The 16,240-nt window shown below is 36.2% G+C and overlaps 1 pseudogene; it reads right to left on the minus strand.

The window, feature by feature from the left end:
* Window positions 1-1,275: 1,275 nt before the first annotated feature.
* Window positions 1,276-2,136, minus strand: LOC149205536 (NAC domain-containing protein 68-like; annotated as a pseudogene).
* Between the last annotated feature and the right edge of the window lie 14,104 nt (window positions 2,137-16,240).

Consider the following 16,240-nt stretch of genomic DNA (forward strand, 5'->3'; position numbering starts at 1 on the left):
ATGAATCCAAATACAACTTGCATTGGCCTTGAATGTTGCAATTCCTTTAAATTATGCCACTACTTTTGTAGTAAGGCTCAGTGTCTTTCTAATAGTCCTCCGCAGCATGTCACCATACAAATAAAACATAATAATGTTGCCCAATTTTCTTTTTGGATCATTGGTGGCCATGGGTTCTAGAAGAAAGTTTCTTCTATGAGTCATGACAGATTCTATACTAATTGAAATTCTTTTGGGACTTCCTACGCTAGCAGAGCAATCAATATCAAGAGCCAGGCATAATGAATTTTTGCACTACTTTCTTGCACATCCAAATACTATTGCTCGAACTAATTCAGTAAATAAGGTACCTAGCTCAATTAGATCATAGGCATCAAGAAAGAGGATGATCATAGGCATCAAGAAGCAACCCAAACATCCACAATTTTTCTCCCCAAATTGCATGAAACTTAGGGCTTATTCACACGCTACCCAATCAGCCTATTAAACAGACCTTTACCCACCAACCTTCAACACTCCTTTCTCCTTCCCACTAGCCTTCACTTCAAAACAATCCAATAGACAGTCCCGACATGCTTTGTTCTGCCACAATTTGAGCAATAGGTACCTATTATAAACACCACTTTTGACTTTTGAATTGGACCAAGCTCAATATAGTTTTTTGAAAACATGAAGTATTAAGTGAGTGGTAAACATTTTTGGGATATATACTCACCCAAAGGAAAGCCTTCAACCTAATAAGATAAATTACAAAAGAATTGTTTGACATGATAAAAGCTAAAGCGTTATTATTAGAGGTGGAAAAGTGTTACTACTTGGAAACGATTTTGGAAAATCCATTCTCGTTGAAATTTGAATGAGTGGGGATTGAGCCTCCATACAGATTAAGAATCAGAGAAGACTTCATACAGATTAAGAATCATGTGGCATGACAAATAACCCAAATCAAGAACAAATCAACACATAGACCGTCCATACTGAAATTATACGTTGATTGTGGCTGTTCCTGCAAGAAATTCTCCAGTCTGAGCATGGTAATACAGAGAACGCAATCATCCAACTACATTAAGAAGAATATGTTCAATTAGTATACACAAAATAAATGACAGAGCAGACAAGAAAATATAGAATCCAGTCCCTAACTTTTATTTCATTCTCTAACTATTTTCAAATGGCCAAATCCAAGACAAGGAAAAACAATTCCCAGCCTTTGGGCCTTAGAGAACTGATAGAAAAAAATACAATAATTCTTCCCATAAAAAATGCAAATCCAAACATTCCACTGACAATAGCTTCAATTGAGTAATCAATCATTTAAGTCCCGTGTCTTTTATTTCTATTCCAATCCAATACAGAACCAATATCTGTAATTGAGGAATCAAGCATTCAGCACCAATATCCTTATTGCTAATGCCCATATGAGCAAACAGGGGAAGAAACAGAAGGGGGAAAGCATGGAACATAACAACCAGAAGCCAAATTGACCCAGTGAACTGTATTTCCAAAACTACCGACTCAAGACCTTACAAAGAGGACAAAAGAACTTACTCTTAAGCTGCCTTTCTTCCTTGCAGGTCTGCTAACATCAGCAAGACGGTATTCGTGCATGATCCAATTTGTCTTTGTGCCTTTGGGTGCTTTCCCAGCATAGAAGACAAGAGCCTTCTTGATGCCCACTCGCTTCTTTCCACCTTTAGCAGTAATGGGCTTATCAGCACCTGTAGCTTTCCAGTATCCAGAACCAGCAGCCCTATTGGGCCTTGATCCATTCCGGTACTTCCTATCCCTGGAGTGAAAAAATACCATTCCTTCTCTCCAAACAGGGCCTTCTCTGTAAACAGAAAAAAGAAAAGAACAGGCTCTTCGTTAAGTCCTGAAATCCATCTGATCACACCTTCTATAATCTGTTTAGAAATATGGGTACAAGGATTAGAGGGGAGAAATGAAAAATATACCTGGAAGTTGCCATGGATCATATTTGTAGAGATCCACTTCTGCTATTATAGGAACAGGGATCATCTGAGAGGCTGCGTTCTTGCACAAGTAATGCACAACCAGCTCTTCATCTGTAGGGAAGAATCTAAATCCAGGAGGCAACTGTAAGTCAACCTCTGCATTTCTTCTACTCATACCCATGGCTATGTTTATCCTAGTGTTTTCTTCTCAATACTCCTGAGATGCTCTGATCATCTCTACTAAGACAACATATAATAAATGATGCATCATTACAGTAATATTTCAGTCTAGACAACCTTGTCATGTCTGCCTAGAAGAATTTTTTAAAATGGCATTTTCGAACAATAATTTCTGAACACAAGGTAGGGATACCTTTCATTATGTCCACAACTGGAGATGTTGCAGGAGCCAATTGTTTTTCCCTCTGGTATGGAACTGCAGGAACTGCGGGATAAATGGCAATTAGTCAAAGCCACTGTGAAATCAGACATTATAACATCATCTTATAGCAGCACTAACTTTTCATACTAATAATGTGGAGTTAGGGCTATTTTGACACCTTCATAAGCAATACACTTCAAAAGGTAGCAGATATGGGTTTGGGAACAAAAACATTTCCCATTTTCATAGGACTTTAGCGAATGCAGCCAGCTACTCATTGGGTTCAAACAGTTATGTTGGTAAAACTCAAAACTCAGAAAAGTGCTTGTGCAACATCTACTAAGTAGCTTTTGTGCAAGAAGTTCTTGTTTCAGGGATTTGGATAAAGAACAATGAGGTGGGGAATCTTTGCAGACGACTTGGAGCCAAGAGATTGAGGGTTCTATTTTAAATTGAGATACATAGACAGAGGTTTCAGTAATAGGGTTGGGTCTTCAGAATATAAACCCATGTCATGATCCATATTTATCAAGGAGTTGTTGGATTTTCTTTGCAACAGATTTTGCATGTTATTATGTTTCTTTTAAAAATGTATTGATTATACCAAGATGAAGCATTTGAAAGTCTATAATACTGTTTTGTGCATGGGTAGGAAATATTGAAGGGGAGATAGGGAATTATGCTCTAAATGTGTTTATATCCAGTGGGGTCTTGAGTGTAAATTGTACACACTACAAAAAATTGCATTTCAAGTGGTGTTCAATATTTATAGTATGAACTGTTGCTCATATGTTTAGTCAATATTCGTGTTCCCTCATTTGTATAGAGATTTGAAGAATGAAGAAGTGGGACTTGATCAATGAGTTGGAGATTGAGGACCCAGAAGGAATGATAGAGTTTTCAGCGGAAGATTTGACATGGACAGAAGTAGCAGGAGACCAAGTCGCAATTATTCCATATTGTCGACTTGAGGATTTTATAAGTGGAGAGCAAATGAGGGAAAGTGCACCTACTCAATTTGTTGCTAAAACTCGACGAATTAAAGATGTGAAGGATATCAAGAGGAAAAATTCTTCAACATATCTAGAATATGTTGTGTGAGTCTCTCTCTCTCTCTGTCTCTCTCTCTATATATATATATATAAATTTGATTTTAAGTTCACTATGTCAAACATGCATAAATATTTTATTTAATTTTTGGTAAATTCTTGATCACAAATATTGGTGTGCCTATGGTCCAAATCATGTACAATCCAGCAATGTAGCTGAACCTGGATCCACAACTAAAAAACGTCTTCCACGTCACAGCATCAAAGTTGGTTGTCAGTGTCACTTTATTATGCGACGACTTGCTCTTAGACCAAATGATGTCGTTCTAATATATACATCATGCAGAAATATTGATGACAAAAATGTGGTTTGTCATGGAAATGAGGCAAATGACATGCCCAAGAAATTCAATTTTGCGCCGCATTTAACAGAGCATATACGAACTATTGTTGAAGATTTGGTTCGTGATGGTTTTAATGCTACGATGATCTGGAAAAATTTATCTTTGATTTAAGGTATGGATCTGGTGAGTTGTTCATAGGGGCACCTCGAGATTCTTTCATGACAAGAAAGGATGTGTCAAACATGTACAATAATATCAAGAGGCTAGAGTATGTGAAGCATGAAAGTGATCCAATGAGTGTGGATTGTTGGGTTAGTGAGTGCCCAGAGAGCTTTTTCTTCTACCAACAACAAGATGTTGTTAAAAACATCCCTTTCATTATAGGCATACAAACTAAGTGGATGCTTTCAATGATGGTGAAATACTCACACAACAACATGTTATCAATGGACTCCACTTTTAGCACTAACAAATATGGGGTAAACATATTTACCAAAACTTCATTTATTCAACTTTATTTCAATGTCGTCCTCTTATATGCTTATAATCTTGTTTTCTTATTGTAATGCAGTATCAACTGTACACCATAATGGCTTTTGATGATCATCACAATGGGATTCCAGTGGCATGGGTAATATCATCACGGAATGGTACTCCTGATATTTGTAAATGGATGTCGCAATTATTTGCAAATGGGAAAAAGGAAAACCCAGATTGGCATGTCCGAGCGTCATCACAGATGATGCAGCAACGGAAATCGAGGCATTAAGGTGAACCAGTTTTTTCTTTTTAGAAGAGATAAAAAGCAATAATGTTCAAGGATATTCTCTTATAATGTTATATTATTTCAGGACTTGCACAAACTGTACACTATTATTGTGTGTATGGCATGTCCGTAGAGCGTGGTTGAAAAATGTTGGAACCAAAGTCAGGGGAAAGGAAAATAAAGTCCGTATCTTCTATGCTCTAGGATTAATCATGCATTCGTGTGAAGATGATGCATCTGTGCAACATGAAATTCAAAGTTTCTTTGATGAATTCAAAGAAGAAACTGTGTTTTTGGATTATTTTGCAACCAACTGGTTAAACAACAACAAATTATGTAAGTTTCTTAAAGTTGCATTTTATCAGTTTATTTTGTAATTGACCATTTTCTATTGTTTCTTCGCATCTAATATATGTTTTTTTTCCAGATATGTGGGCAAAAGCATATAGGGACTTCCCACATTCCAACCAGGATACTAATAATGCTATCGAATCTTATCACCGGTATCTAAAGCAAAGGTACCTCTGTGAGAAGAATAATGCGTCCCATAGAAGGGTGGATTGGCTGTTGCACCTATTATTAAAAAAGGTTGAGTTGTATTACATTCACATGCAACGTCTAAAAAATGCTGGTTTTGTCCGAGCTTCAAAAATTGAGCAACAAATAAATTTAAGTAAGTGCAAAGCAAAGAATATCCCAGATGAAGATTGTATGGCTGATGGAAACAAGGAAAGTGAGTATTTGGTTCGTAGCCAAACTACGGCAACTCGTGATACATGGTATCATGTCATCTATAAAGGGCTGAACCTAAACTTTTGTAATTGCAAATGGGCCCTAAATGGCAATATTTGTAAGCATATTCTAAAAGTTGAGATGGTAGTGACTAGCAATGTTTCAAGGGGAAATGAATTGCCTAATGTCTGTAGGTCTATTACAGAAAGACCTGGATATTTACTTGATTTAAATGAATCGTTTGTAATGAGCCCAGAAATTGAAATGAACCTTCCAGCTTCTCCTTCCACTGATTCAACCATTGTAAGGCAAGATAGCGCCCTAACAATCGATGAGGAAATTAAACTTGTGATGTCATCAACTCATAAGAGATTGAGGGGTTTATTACAAATAACACCCACAACTTTGGAGCAGGCATATGCACTAAATCAATTGGTAAAAAATGTAAGCCAAGAGTACAATAATAAGAAATTTGATGTTGTAACTCCATCCAAGGTCACTACCAAGAGGCGACATAGTTTCTTGAGCCCAACAAAAAAAGGGGGGCAAAGTGTTCCTGCGTTGAAATCAAGAAAATATGGACCACAGTTTCTAAAGGTTGGATGGTGTCGTGGAAGGAAAAGAAGCATGAATGAACAATTGGAGATTTCTTCTACAAAAGAAATCAATCTGGACCACACATCTAGAAGGGTACAAGGTTCTATTTTGCAAAATACTGGTATGGAAATATCAATTGATGTATCATTTTATGTGAAATTCAAAATATCATTATCTTCATTGCCTTCAATGCAATTGCATAACAATGTGTTTTTTTTTTTTTGTTACAGCTGAAGATTCCACATCTCATAATACTTCAAGTTGCCAAGTTCGTTTATTTCATGAGAATAATGTGGATCCAAATATGGGGGGTTCATTGATTCATTTTCCATTTGATTCACCACGTCCACCTCTCCCGTTTGATCATTGAACCCCCTGGTTGTTTCCACCAATTGCACCAAATTCATTCATTGGGCAGCCTACTTCAACCCATAACATTTTGGTTCCACACCCTAGGGTGATGCCCCCTATTGTACAACCAGTCGGATTGTATCGCCGCTTGCACTCTATACAGGAAATAGCGGGTGAAGAGAACAATCAAAGTGCCAGCAATCAATGGCGAGATGACAAATATTCGAGCTGATGAGTATTCATGGATATAATATGGGCATAACCCTATAAAGGGATCTCCTAATCCAAGAACATGTTGTGTGCATGATGGGTTGAAAATGTTTTTGGATATGTACAACATTATCTAATTTCAATTTTGTATGGTTATCGTATTGAGCTATTGAAATCTTTTTGTTGAACTCAAAGCATATAAAATCTCAGTGTAAATGTTGGCTGAACTCTAACAAACTCCAGGAAAAGGTTATTTGCCTTTTTGCTACTATAAGCTTGATACATCCTTTTTGGATAACAGTATAGTGTATTGTACATAAAGGCAGAATTGGAACTCTTATATATCAGGCTGGCTCATTATTGTAGATGTTATTTTGGCATGTTGCTTCAATACAAAATGAATTTCAATGAAAATTGGTGAAAATTATTGACATGCTCAAAGTCAGTCCTTTGGTGTCTGGAAATGATTGAAAATTGTGGAGTTGGAACCCATCTATGCATACTCAATGCTATGTCTTTCAAGTCCAATGTGTCATGACTCATGAAGGAAGGATGGACCTAGCAGGATAAAAACAATTATTGTAGAGCTATGTTGCAGGAAATGTACCCCCTGCATACCAGCCACATTTCAGTACAAAAACTCCAAAACACGGCTGAAACACGCCTAAAATACATTTCAGTGGGGCTGAAAAAAGTATCTTATTGCTTCTTACTTTTGGTGTAAAAACTGCGTGACCAGAATTTTGGATCTGAAATAAAAAGGTATCTTTTAAATCATGAATCTATATTCTAAACCATAATGTTAAAACTGAAAATTTCACTGTAAATGCCTTTCTTGAAAAACCTTAAAGTTAAGACCTAGGGAGAGTCGAACAACAGCTTGCCCTCAAACTTCACAAGAGGGGACCACCACAGCTGGTGATCATGAAATGACATGCCATATCTGAGAAACTAATCCTTCTAGGAAAGAAAAATCTTAACAGCCTCACAAGCCTTCCAAATGCTCTTCAAACCACAGTTCATCTCGTTATCAGTTACCACAAGGTGAGTTTCCCCATATTTCTTTTGAATTCTTTTTCAGTTTGACCATTTTTCATCACTTCCCAGGCCTCCATAATGATATTGCTTGCTTAAACATTGGGAGTTACAGATAACAGGCCCAAGGATCCATGCTTGCTGACTTACTGTTTACATTTCCATTTCTACCCATTTGCAGTTGCCCTTTTTGCTCGGTTTCCCTGCATTTTTGATGGCCTTGGAACTGTAAACTGTTAGTGTATGTGGAGATTTTGGATTAGATCAAATAGGGAATGGTGGTTCTAACTTCTAAGTTAGCTTAGAACACCGTGTTCTCTGACTGCAATTTAATTCTGTTGAAGAGCATTGCCATCATCATGGGGAGGGGTTGGTGGTTCAGTTATGCCAAGTAAGTTTTCTGATCAGTTGGGTTGCTGTGCCAAAATATTTATTGGAATGAAAAGAACCTAGATGATCCTAATGGTGTTATGGCCAATAACCCAACTGCCCAAAATTCAGTGACAGTTTAAACTGATCTCGCCTTGCAAATTGTTTGAGCCATGCTAGGATTGGATAGTGCTGCTTTGAAAGATGATTTATGATTTCATGTTTGTTATTGCAACTAAAATACTTCGTAGCCTTCCTTTCAGGGGAGGAATCAAACAATTGCCATTACCTGTTTCTTGCTATGGTTTTGTCATTTCTTTTGGTCAGTGTATTCAAAGTGTTTCATTTTGGGGTTTTATTGCTTTGCTTCCTCATGATATGACTTTTGGGCTATTCTTCAGTAGGTCTGGTTGGTTTTATAGTTGCAACAAAACACCTCTGAGGATTGCTTGCATAGTGATGTTGGCATGAAATGATCAGCTGCTCTATTAAACAGACAGGGTCTCATTGTATAGTATTAGAGACAGCAGGGATTTAATTTCAAGAGCTATGCTGGAAAGATATTGAATTTTGTGAGAGCAGAAGAGACTGGCTTACTGTGGGAAACCATTGTGAAGTCAACCTGTACACAACCTGGACACCTGCGTTTTTCAGAGGTATGCTAATCAAGCTCGTTCCAAATTGTGACATTTGACCTTGATATTTTTCTGCTTTGGGCTTTTTCTGTTCTTGAATTTTTGAGTTAAAGAATGCACTCAAAATTTTGAAAGTTTGCAGCTGCCCCCTAGAATTCTCAAACAACACTTAAACTCAAGCAACGAGTACATGCTACAATATCAGTTCTCTAAATTTTTTTGTGCTTCATGTTTCCAGGAACTTAATCACCAGGCATCACCCAGCAGTTTGCTTGGCAATCGACTGCAATCTTGAGCTGATTATTAATTTTTTAATTTTTTACATGAGATGACATGTACACTATGACCATTGAATCACCCTTATTCAACCATAGCTTAACTGGCACTCATTTTCTAACAAAGAGTCACCTAATTTTAATTTGTGTTTGGATTCCAATTCGTACCCTTCTTTTCACTTGCAAATACTCTCTTGTATATGCTTCACAAGCTCTACCAATAATAGAGAAGTGAGTGTCCAAGTATGATATTTTATACAACGTAGGTGCTCTCTCATTCACTTATTTGTGTGTGTCATTTTTTAATAGAGGCGATTTCTCTTCATATGTAGCAATGTCTGTGCCCACTTTGAATATGTTTGCTTTTATTACAAAACCTAGCCTAGCCTACCTGGCATGAGATCCAATGTATTGTTGATTGAAATGATATGATGCACCAATCTAATAGGTATTTGTTTGATACATATATAAATAAACTAAAAAACAATTAATCTTCTTCATATTTACATCTTTATAAGTCACCAAGACTTTTGTTAGAGGACCACAATGTGCATATATTTTGACTGCCACAATGTGAATATTATCATCATTTTCATGTGATCATGTGTAAACTTATATTACTTATATTTGGTTTTCATTTAGAAATCATTATCAGTTGGAGTTAGGATGATCGCATGAAAGACATATGATATTTGTGATGAAAGGGCTGCTAAGTTTGAAGTGTATTGAATGGATCCTCTAGTCTTGGTTACTACTATTACCCTTGTTGTGTGTTTGACACCAAGGGTGACCTCTTTCATGTCCACAACTACGACAATGTTAACTTTGTTCATGTTTAGGTCAAGGATCCTTCCAACGGAGCCCAAGATTCATGTGTTATTGAATGTCAAGTGAAGCCTCTTGAATGCAATGTCGACTATTGTTGCCAAATCATTTTATTTGGAGACATCATCGCTTATTTAAATTGATAAGAAAATGCTTTCTTGGAAGTTGGCACAATTTATTTCCCCCAACATCCAAGATGTATGTAGGCATAATTGACATTGAAACCAAGAACAACGCATACCATTTATATGTAAATATAGCCTACAGGGAATATAAAAACAACTAATATAATAGTCTCTATATAATCATTTTTTTAAAATATATTAGGCATCACTTTGAACAATGCATTCAAGGCCAATTGAAGTGAGAACCTTAAAAGGTCAACTACATCCTAACAAACTATTCCAAATATAGAGGGTGATCTTTTCAATCAAAGACATGGCTTACTACTAAGCAAGTGTCTGCCATCAAGCCTAAAGAAACAAAAGTTTCTTGAAGCATTTGTTGAAGGACTAGCTTCTCTTCTCTCGGAACCAAGAGATAAATATCCATAAGTCCTATAAAATAGAAATTTATTCATGCTTGGCCATAACACCTCTGAGGATTGCTTGCATAGTGATGTTGGCATGAAATGATCAGCTGCTCTATTAAACAGACAGGGTCTCATTGTATAGTATTAGAGACAGCAGGGATTTAATTTCAAGAGCTATGCTGGAAAGATATTGAATTTTGTGAGAGCAGAAGAGACTGGCTTACTGTGGGAAACCATTGTGAAGTCAACCTGTACACAACCTGGACACCTGCGTTTTTTAGAGGTATGCTAATCAAGCTCGTTCCAAATTGTGACATTTGACCTTGATATTTTTCTGCTTTGGGCTTTTTCTGTTCTTGAATTTTTGAGTTAAAGAATGCACTCAAAATTTTGAAAGTTTGCAGCTGCCCCCTAGAATTCTCAAACAACACTTAAACTCAAGCAAAGAGTACATGCTACAATATCAGTTCTCTAAATTGTTTTGTGCTTCATGTTTCCAGGAACTTAATCGCCAGGCATCACCTAGCAGTTTGCGTGGCAATCGACTGCAATCTTGAGCTGATTATTAATTTTTTATGGCAGAATCATCATCTCCTTGCAGTTATAGTTGTCTTTTGATGTCCATGAAAGTGAATAAAATCAGCCTTTCCAAGTTTGTTTGGAAAGCCATCTCACATATTCTCTGATCAGGGAGTCAGCTGGTTCGTATAGGATGGTGACAAGGTGCAACAGGTGGAAGTCATAACTAATAAAGTCCTGTTCACACTAAGAATATATTAGGTTTCTTTTCAGATGTTTAGTCTAACCTTATATCACTTTCCTGCAGAACGATCTGGTTATTGTTATACCTTTTCGGCTATATTATGTATCAAGAGTTATCTATTCTTCAGAACAGAGCTATAATAGCAGTTCCATGGCTATTTGAGTTGTGAGCCTCCTCCAAGTGAGACACCCATTGCTTTGGAAAGCAGAGTTAGTGATGGAGTTTTTCAAATGTCATTGTAATTTGTAGCATATTTCACTATATTTATACAAAATTGTATTCTTTTAGTATATGCTTGGGAAGATAAGGCCTGTAAAGCACCATGGTTTTTCAACGAGTTTTTTTTGTAAAGTTTGATCTGTGTAACTAGCCATACGGCTAAGCGGTTATCTTGTCTATGGAGGATATTGGCAGCTTAATGGATCCTTGTTCTTCAATCAGTGAGGAGGAGGAAAGACAGTATTATTGTAAAAGTTGCAATTATTATGGACATTACATAGATAACAACCCATATACCAAAGAGGGTCCTAAAGGCATTACACTGGATTTAAATCTAATGAACAAAAGCTGTAATATCATACTAATCTGGTCTCTGGGTGCACCATAATTTAATTCATTTAGTAAATGAACTGATTTAATCTGTTATGATTGTGAAAATAGGTCCAGAAGGCATTACACTGAAACATTTTGGATTTAAAATCTAATGAATAAAATTTCTAATACCACACTAATCTGGTTTCTGGATGCACCATAATTTAGTTCATTTAGTAAATGAACTGATATAATCTGTTATGATTGTGAAAACATAGTGATGTCATATGTAAACTAGCCTTGGCTCCAAAAAACCATGAGCACAGGCCATCTCTAGGCCATTCACACAACCAATTTTACATCTCTATAAAAGCATAGCTATACAATTATTCATAAGGCTTCAGGATATATGAATTAATCAAGCTGCTCACTGCTAGACTCTAATTAACATATAATATAGAAATAACCTTGACACCTTGATATAAGTGAAAGTGATGCTTGTGATAATAGTACATGGGCTCCATAACATAGTATTCCACCTCTTTATGCATTACACGGGATCTAAAGATGAATTATATGGTACAACGAGTAATCCTCCTTTTAGATATATTATTTGACTTGGTTGGGGAGTTATTAATCCCCATTTTAGATATATTATTTGACTTGGTCAAATGTAAAGTGATATTCATTTTAAACTTGGAAGTTTTAAGAGAGCTTCGAACTCATTGTAACGTTTCTTTGGAAACGACTCTGCTTTACTTACTAGTTTGGATGTGAAAGATGCATGTACATCAGGGTAACAGAATGTTGTAAAGGTTACCTAAATTGCCATTGAGCAGGTAGTGGTGTACAAGTACTTGAGCTCTGAACAGTTTAGGGTTGTTGCTAGTTTTGGGTTGTTACAAGTGGTAACATTGTTTAGTTTTGGCATGCTATTGAAGGGTTCTTGCCATATTGTGTGGATATTGAATGGAGCATTGTTCTAAATGTTTGATAACCTACTCTGTTCCATCAGGATTCTTGTAGTTGCTGTGTATATGTTAATAAGCATGGTATTTTGTTACATCTTTCTTTGTTACACTTTGATGAATATGGATGGTGATGATGTACTTCCCTGTTATGGTTTATGGCATGCTTTTTATGGTCGCACATCACCGTTGATTCTGGTGTAAAGTCAATAGTGAGTGTTCTTGATTAGATGATGAGCTATGGCCATTAGCTGAGTTAGACCTGTGGTAACGAGATGGCCAATATTATGGGGCATTACGCTTTAAATTTCTAGTTGTTATTGTTGGTGTCATTCTTGCAAATTCCAAAGCCTTAGTTTTTGGTTCCGGTGCTGGAAACATGGGACACTAGACTCTAGAGCATTTCTTGTGCTTGTAAGAAAGGTGTCCTAGTTGGAAGATTAGTGTGGGTGTGACGAACAAGGGACATGTCAAGAAAAACAAATGTCAAGAAAATGGGGGATTAAGCTTTTTGAAGCAGAATTTATCATTATGATTTTGACAAAGTTTACGGACTCCATATTTTTAATCTTTTAGGCAATTTTGAAAGATGAGCGTTTCTTCACTTGTGTTCTTTATTTATTAACTTTATTTATTAAGATTATGGCATCTTCAAAGGCATCATGGGCATGTAGGGCTTCATTGATATATGCGTACATTGCATCATTCTAGGGCAAACCATGTACCTAAGAAAATTAACTTCATACTAGGTTAGAGTTTGTCATTATTATGCATCAATGTTCCTAGGAGGGTTTCATGGTATGAAATTCTTCATCTCACATTAGATCACGCATCAACTATTTTCGACTTGTCATCATATAGATATGGATATAGCTAGGGTTTGCATCAGAAATGACTTATACTTCTTAAATGTTGTGAAAACCAACAAACTAGATGTAAATAACCTTATTTTGTTACTTTCATTTATTCCCATGGCATCCATCCAGGTGGAAATCAACACTATTAAAGAGGTAGCATCTGAAACTTGAAATTAAAATTAAATTCAAACGGAGCTACAATAATATTCGTTGAACCACTAGTAGGTTAAGAATAATTAGTTCACCTCAAATATAATGTACATAATTGGACACATGAATTCAGTTATAACATGATTGGACATCTAAGGTGAATGATATTACAAAACCAAAAAAAAGTACATTAACGAGTTCTTTACTGAAAGAACCACGGTATGAGAATCCCAAGAAAAATGACAACCATGGTGTATACACATAGTCGAGACCTATATTGATGCTGATCAATGTTTGCCAGTGGAATGAACGATGATCCTGAATCATCTCTGGCACCTGCATCTACACTTGAGATTGCTCCAACCATTAGATCAGTAGAGATTTTATGGATCTCCGCAAGGTGCTTTATCGAAAAAGAATTAAATCGAGCACTCCAGATTTTTTCCTCTCTGTAGAGGGGCTTCAAATTGTCTGCGCGAACATTGTAGATGCCTTCCATGTGATTACAGATTAAATCTAAGTTTGTCAGCACTGTTATGTTATTCACCCCATTGTGTTTTGCCTCTTTTAACCCTACAACAAGTGTAATGTAGTATGCTTCGTTATTGGTTGTCTTTCCCTGCACTTCCCATATTCTATAAATCACATGATTTTTTGCCCCATTGTGAAGGACAAATTTTAAAGATGCTCGACCCGGATTTGGGCGACATGATACTTCAATGCACAGTGTCCACTTTTCCACCATTCCGTGAGCTTAGAAGCATTGCATAGTGACAACAACAAAATAGATTCATGTTAGAATACTTTAATATGACAAAATATCCTGATTGAAATTGATTATTTTTATGCTACCTCAAGTTTGAATGCACATCATTGAAAAATAACAGAAAATCAAATATCAGTGATAAGACTTTGGGCATAAAGAGTTAATAATGCATGCATGTTCATGAAAATGAGGATGTAGCATGACAAGAAGAAATGAATCATTTAAGACAAACCTTATCATGCTATCAAGGATTCTAAGGACTTCAAAATATCATCTTTTAGTAAGATTGACTAAAGAAACCCTAGAAAATGGTTTTTCCTGTTACATTTTCAAAAACATTGCTATATCCATTTTCAAAAACATTGCTATATCTAGCGATTCCAATTGCAGTTCACTGTTAGTGTTTTCCAGAGCTATTGCTCACATCTTGAAAGAGGGATTGCATTGGGTGGAGGGTTCCAAATAGAGAGAACACTCCTATGCTTATCCAGATCACCATCAACAAGAGGCAATATCCAGGAAGTCAAATCATGTGTGCTAAAAGTTTCCAATCTATGAAGTCAAATCATGTGTGCTAGCAGAATCTGCAATCCAAATCATAAATTGTTTAGCTTGGTTGCTGTCCATTTTGGATGTTCGCAGAATCTGCAGTACAAAACATAAATTGTTTGACTTTGCTGCTGTCCACCCTAGATGTTCGTAGATTTTTCTATTCAAAACTTTTGGGTGTTGTCTAATGACCCCAAAATTTTGTCCATACCATGAATTTCTGGACAATATCTTGTGAGAAAATTTTGGGGAAATCCGTGGGAGTGTTTAAATCGTTGTTTTGTTTATCTGTTAAAGGTGTGGAAATTTTTGTGCCATTTTGGTCCATTTAACATCTTCCAAATATTGTAGACCATGTGGGCATTTTGCAGTAAACGTTTTACATGGATCTTATTCTTAGAATATAGAGGATTGTTATGTAGTTTGGGTTATCTTCAACAGATTATAGACCAAGTAGGCATTTTGCAAGTCAACGATTTATATGGATTTTATAGTAAGAAAATAAAGAGAAGTGTTGTGCTGTTTTTATAAATTTGCTTATGGGGTTTAAGTCTACAAAAGTTAATGGTTAGTTTCAAATCTCCTTAGTTCCAATGCTTGTGGTTGTTCCAAATTGGTTTCAGCATTATACCGTGTTTTGGCTCAATGTTCATTATTTCATTTCAAAGGATATTTAAGAACCTCAAATTAAGAACCTCAATCTGGAAATATATGATGCACTCTTGGGAAATTTATAATAAGCCTGTTAAATATCTAGAACCACATTATATACACGGGGTTTTGAAACCTTCACACAAGGAGTGCCTTAAAGGTATACTCTATCACCAACTGTTCTACATCCCATGCGTGATATCGATTTGAATGTTGATTCATTCAAATATAGGACATTTCTTGATTCCATCTAAATACTCTGCTTGCTACATTTTGGGGTATGGCTGTCTCTGGCAGAGGGAGTGGACCCTTTTCCATTATTGTGATAAGTCGTTGATGATGTAGATTGTGAAAGAAATAGTAGGACAAGAAAGAAAACTCACATAACTATACACACAACTGTGATAAAGTGCATATATTTACAATGCAACACTTTATATTATTGTGATAACTTGTTGGTCATGTAGGCTGTGTGAAAGAAATAGCAGTTCAAGAGAGAAAACTCATATAACTGCAGACAACTGTGTCCAAGAGAAAAGAGCATATAATTTACAGTTACTTTTGGTTTCTTCTATTTTGACACCCTCACACTAGTCAAATATTCTAGAAGTCCAAGTTAAACCGTTTTCTATAACTCAAACTGGTTTCTGGCCAATGCTATCCTTTTCCCTTTCTCATGGTATTGCCCCTGCACATTGTCCTCAATCTGTTCAAGGAAAAAATGATATAGCATTTTTTGAATCCATAGTCATCACAATACAACTTTGATTATTGCACTTAATTCTAGGTGGTATTTGAGATCAACATCTTGCGACATTCCTTTCAGTATTACTAACTATTTTATAGCTGGATGTACTGTTGTATATTTTGTTTTTACACTTGAAACAAATGCTGGTCCTTTTTTATTGGCCTATGGAACTCTATCTCCTCACATCTCCTTTATTTTGT

The sequence above is a fragment of the Pinus tabuliformis genome, chromosome 1_2 (genome assembly GCF_031772625.1).
Source record: "Pinus tabuliformis cultivar Carrire ecotype Pingquan chromosome 1_2, CPIR1, whole genome shotgun sequence".
In the NCBI taxonomy this organism is placed as follows: Eukaryota; Viridiplantae; Streptophyta; class Pinopsida; order Pinales; family Pinaceae; genus Pinus; species Pinus tabuliformis.